Source organism: Pinus tabuliformis, chromosome J, assembly GCF_031772625.1.
Source record: "Pinus tabuliformis cultivar Carrire ecotype Pingquan chromosome J, CPIR1, whole genome shotgun sequence".
Lineage (NCBI taxonomy): Eukaryota > Viridiplantae > Streptophyta > Pinopsida > Pinales > Pinaceae > Pinus > Pinus tabuliformis.
This window is the reverse complement of record NC_142295.1, coordinates 500,591,523-500,597,522: the sequence shown is the minus strand read 5'-3', so window position 1 is coordinate 500,597,522 and position 6,000 is coordinate 500,591,523.

The following is a 6,000-nucleotide window of genomic DNA, read 5'->3' as shown; positions in this document are numbered from 1 at the left end:
AAACAGTATGAATCATAATGTATTGTATTGTATTTTATTACAGGTCTCCTCCCAGCAGATGGATGAACTTTGGACGCTCCTGGATAAAGCATTTCACCCGATAAACGGCCTCATACTTTAGGGGGCAACTGTTATAGACATTTTTGTGCCTTGCATCACTGAGCATGAAATGTCAATAATCAAGGGATCCAAAGTCCCTAAACATGTTGTTCCTACCCCTAGAGGAACAAGGTCAAGTAACCACAGCAATTCACAAAAGTTCTCCACCTGAAAACACTCAAAGCAAGGCAATTCTGGATCATGTCAACTACTCCACTGAGCATCTGTGCTGAATGTCAATTGCTCCACTGTCTACCTGCGTTGAATGTCAACTGCAAAGAAGGCTACCTGCGCTGAGTGAGTTTGGACAAGTGGCAGAGTCATTCCTCAAGGTGTCAATGCCCAGGAAGCTTCCAAAATGACACTTGGATCAGGGAATTCGACTGGTGATGAGTAAGAGGTTCCAAATCTCCAAGTGGAAGCAAGGACCTCCAAGTGGACTCAAGAACTGAAGTGGGAGAGGACACTAGTCAGTTTTATACCAGCCTAAAGCTGACTCATCCTCTCTCCAAATCTCCTATATATAGATCTCTCTCCATGAGGTCAGAGGAGGCTAGAATTTAGTATTTGCAAAGAATTGTTGTTGGTTTGTGGCTAGAAATATTGGGTGTGTTATGCTTTGAAAGGAGCTGAAGAAGGAATTCCATTCTGCTGGGAAGGAGATGCTGGGTTGGAGCCCTATGGGTTGTATCTCTTCCTGAACCCTGTTACTTTCAATAAAGCTATCTTGATTCTTTCCTATATGCTGGTGTATTTTGTATGATTGCATTGGTATATTTGATTTACTTCTAATCCTGAATCATTTATGAATATGTATATTTGCCTTTGTATTGTGTCCTTCTCTTGTTGCAAGTAGCTGTTCTCTTGTCACAGGTAGCTGTTCTCTTGTGATCTCGTGGGATTCAAGTAGCTGTTCTCTTGATCAAGCGAGGAGGCAAGTAGCTGTGGATACACAAAGAGAAGAGGATCTAGTTCGAGGGACAACCGCAAGACAATGGTAAGTCTGCCGATCTCCTCTCTTTCATATTTTATAAAGGAAGAAATCATGATAGCTGTATTCGTTTGTTGCTAAGGCGCTGTCACACCTTAGGTGGATAGGATCGTCCTAAATAGGCATTTTTCCCCACAACAACAGGGGCCGCGTGTTGCACCTGCGGACCCAGCGAGCGAATTTCTAAACTTATTTTTCCTTCAAAAATCAAATTTAAAGCCTAAAATCAAATTGTAAATGGATGAAATGCAAGTTAAGAGGATGTGGATTACCTGGAGCTGACGGTTTTCGATTCTGACGGACGGATTTTCCAGAATCTTCATAGGAAATTTCTTACCCAAAAGTTCTCACTTTTCAATCTGAACTCAAATGGTCAAAATGAAGTTAGAAAAACCGTTTTTATATCGAATAAATGAATTTTTAATTTATTTATTTTTCACTTTAAAAAAGTAAATTTTTAAATCATTTTTATTTATCTTAAACAGGTATGTGTAATGTTTTGAGTTTTTGTGTAGAATATTGGATTTTTCAGGAAAATTAATCATTTTTCAACAAAAAGCATACCTTTATCACTTTTTCGGACTCTTCCAAAAATTTATGAAAAAGCGAAACATTGGAGTCCTCTTTAAGCTCTTTTTAGACTCTCGAAAATTGAAAAGACTGCCGAGCACCTGATTGTTCGAACTCGTTAAAATAAATGAATAATCGTCCCTTCAGTATAAGTCTACCCCTTTTACAGACTGAAATGAACTATTTACAGAAAAGGTACACGTTGACTAATTACGGTCAATAGAGTCCTCTTTAAACCCTTTTCAAACTCGTTAAATATGAAAAGATTATCGAGGGCTTGTCTTTTTTAGCTCGTTAAAGTATTGGAAAGTCATCCCTTTTGTATTATTTTATCCTTTTTCGGGCCTAAGGAATTATTTTACGAAAAAGTACCCCCATGGAGTTTTCTTAAGTTTTTCTTCTAACTCCCTAAAATAGAAAAACACCGCGTTTTTCCTATACTGGACTCATTAAAATTTAGCAGTAAGGGACTTGTTCAATTTTAAACAGGAACGAACCACTCCTTCTTAGGGTTCGAATTTTAAACTGAGTTGGACTCATTCGAAGGATGAGCTTATAAATAAGCAAATGTTATCCTCCTCAAGCTTGTCAAAAATAAAGAGGTACTTGCTAGAAATGGTGGGGGAAAAGAGAGAAAAATGAATGTATTTGTTACACTTTGTTTTATAAAAACCCATCAACCACTCTTGAACACGACACCTTTTGTTCACCTGGGTTGGGAAAATCCTTTGCCTAGCAGTTAATCAAACCACATTGAAAGTCTTCAGCCGGTTTCTGGGTATTAGCTTTCGGTCAATTGTCACCAAACCATCTACAGTGTCATTATGTGTTCAAGAGAACAGTTCAAACAAACCATTTATCTACAAAATATCTGTCATCCATTTTGACCATCCCTGAGTCAGTCCTTGCCAATATATTTCTTCAAAAATTGATCTATGATTTCATGTTGTGGACATGTCTATGACAGATCACTTTCTAATGACTTCAGCTCATTATCTAGGAAGATGATCGAGAAATCATCAATACCTTGAAATTTGCATGCCCTAATGGCAGTTTTCTCGCCCTCGACGATAGGTTGCATCATTGACCTTCGATCAAATGATTCTATGAGATGTTCGACTTCAGCTCATTTATTCACATTTCATGGATTGTACTGGGTACTTTGAGAGCCATTGACATTACTAGTGGTTTCTCTCACACATGTTAATAGTGCACATCATTGATTGGTAATTAAGTGATTTCTACCATGTTCGACTTCGACACATTCATTCACATGGATAGAATCGTACTAGTTCAGGAAGCGGAAATCAAGACCCTGGATATAGTTTCTACCATCCAGGTTGCAAAGAATTTTGTTATTCATTATACAGTGGACTATTCATAAATAGATGGCTATGTCCATACTATGTCTACACATGTCTATAGTCTTAATGTATTACAAAATCATTCCTGTATCAGAATAGTTTGGTCAGTTTTGATCTGAGTATGGGAATGCCTACCTCAGCGATGATATGTATTGCATTGAATGTTTTTACAGGTTCAGACTGGGGTGTCCACAGGATGATCCTTGAAATGATAAAGTACTTCACTCTTCATAAATGATAGACTCTATCTTCATCTACTACAGACTTCACACTTTAGGGGGAAATTTGTTGCACTAAAAATTGTCACCATGACATTCTGCAATCTGTGTGAGTCCATTACCACTCATACTTTCCTCCTTTGCAAGTCTAAAGCCTTAGTTCTTCATATCAAGCCTGGAAAATAAGAGAAAGCCCTCAAAAGTCTTTAAAACTCTGGTTCCACACTTTCTCTTTGCATTACCTGCGGTCCCACACCTAATGGTCATGTCCCCTGTGCACCTGACTACTCTGTATCTGTGTTATGGGTGCGGACCCCTGTAAAATTTAAAAAGGCGCGAGTACATTCTAAAAAAATCACTTTCAGTCATTTCTAGAAGCTTCTGGAAGGAATCTTGAGGTGGCAAGTTTGCTCTCTTAAGGTTCATGCATCTCATACCTTAAGGAGCTAACCCCTTGATGTGAGGAGCTTATCCCTTTGAAGGAAGATTCTATCCCTTCATAGATGGACCTGTAACCTCCTCCTCTGCACTATAAAATGGAGCATTAGGTTGGTTACTTAGGAGGTTGGAAGTTGAGTATTTTTGAGGTGAAACGCTGCTGGAACTTAGTCTTCTTTAGTTGAGTTTTTATGAGGAGAGATTACATACCTCTAAGATCTCATTTGGAAGAGTGCAAGGCTTGTTAAAGTAAAGGAAATTCCTATTTCGAACCCCAGGAAGAGCTTGTTAAACATCAAGGCTGAATAGGTTGTAAGGTTCTTCTGCTTCAAAGTTAATACAAATAAGTTTGTTTTTCTCAATAAGCTATTCATTTATGGTTTATTTTATGGATTCCTTGATCACCATAATAGACATGATTTATGATATTTTCAATGTAGGTGCTATTTAATGTTTTCTTGTTTGTGATTACAGGTCTTTAAAGATAACTCTTTCGAACGATTGAAGGATGACTACAATGAACAAGTGTTGGATCTAAGGTAGGATCTTAACACCTTTATCGTCTTTATTTGTAAATTTCATATGTCTAGAGAAAGATATATTTGTTTGTCTGTTTGTTGCTAGACCATCTTCTGATACTAGGGAGATTGGTCTTGTCTGCAAGATCGATTTATCTGACCAACAGGAGTTGATTAACTTACAGAAGGCAAGAGACTTCGATCAGATTAACTCGTTATCCACAGTGAACCATCGAACGATTAACTTGAACTTAATGCATAACCATTGTAAACATCTTTGATTCAAAAATAATAAGTCGAAGGATACACAGTAACAATTTTAACTTTTGTTCACTAGCTTCTAAGTATTACATAGCAACCTTTTATAGGTGTTAACTAAGTAAAAACAAATTGAACTATGGATAGTAAATCCTAACAGCCTGGCTAATTCATTCCTTTAGATTGCGTGGCTTGAACAACTTGTCCAATTTAGTTTAACAACCTTCAACCAATCTCAATCTTGGTGTTTGCTCCCTCCATAGAGGATAACGAGGATCTTTGTCGTGGCTGGAATCGAACATGTTCAAGCATGGTTGGAGGCATCTCGCCATCTAGAAGTATACGACCTAGTATCCCTTGCATTGTTAGGTACCGAACCCAAAAATGGCTCTTGAGCACGAAAGTGGAGGAACCATGGTTCACTGCCTGCATTCTCCTATTATCACCCTGCACATCTTCTGAAATTTCTATACTTCGACCATAGTGATTAGTTAGTTTATGGATAGCTACTCATATCTACTTAAATTCACTAATAAACAACAAAATGTTACCATGAAATACTTTACCTCATAATAATATTAGGACAGTTTTTAGGGCAATAAGAATGGCAGGTGAGTAGGTTTAGGAGTGCCAAAAAGATAAAAATAGAGATGGAAAGCAGTAGTGGTGTGAACAAAACGTGGGATCAACAACACCCTTGCAGTAAAAGAAGAAGTGATGGGAGCCGACTGAGCAGCACAAGGGGCCATACTATGAATAAATTATAGCTTGAGGTTGATGCAATCACAGGATGGGCACAAAGAATTTCATTTAATTTTCTGCCTGGTTATTTACTTAGGTTTGTTGTGTAACATGCCTTCCTTCCAATGAGGCATTCATTTTTGTAAGATCTTTTTAGGCCACAGAGCCATTTGGGACTGATACAGCTAGTCGATATGACAGTTGATTCTAGAGATAGATATTTTTGTTGTAATGTAATTTCTTTCTCCCCTCTCTAGATAAATAGGGGAAAGCAAGACTTAGTTCAGGTTTAGAAATTCTGGAGAAAAGACTGCATGTTATGATTTCAGATTGTATTTCCTTTGCAATACAGATCTTTTCATAATATCAAGGAAATAGTGGTGATTCCCTCTTTAAAGGATTATGGTATGTGTTCCCCTTTGTCTAACTCATTTTATGTTCATGCTGCTTCCCTGAATTCATGTAATTGTTGTTGGTAGATGTGTTTCAAGCTCCGTCATAGATTCATTAGTATCTATATGTTAATGAAAATTCCTCTAGCTATTTCACAGATTCATTTGTCTAAACATTGTTTGTGTATATGCCTATGAGGAATATTGAGATTAGATATTTAAATATGTAGCACATGAATCATATCTTTCAGTTCTCCCTTCATTCATTATTTCTGCTTGTAACCCAAATAAGCACAGAAATCCTTACTACCCCAAGCTCTATGTGTTAAATATAAAAGTCTTGAATCCTTATGCTCTATGTGATGGGTTACTATTCTCTCTTATCCTAACTCACCCACTCTACAAAAGATT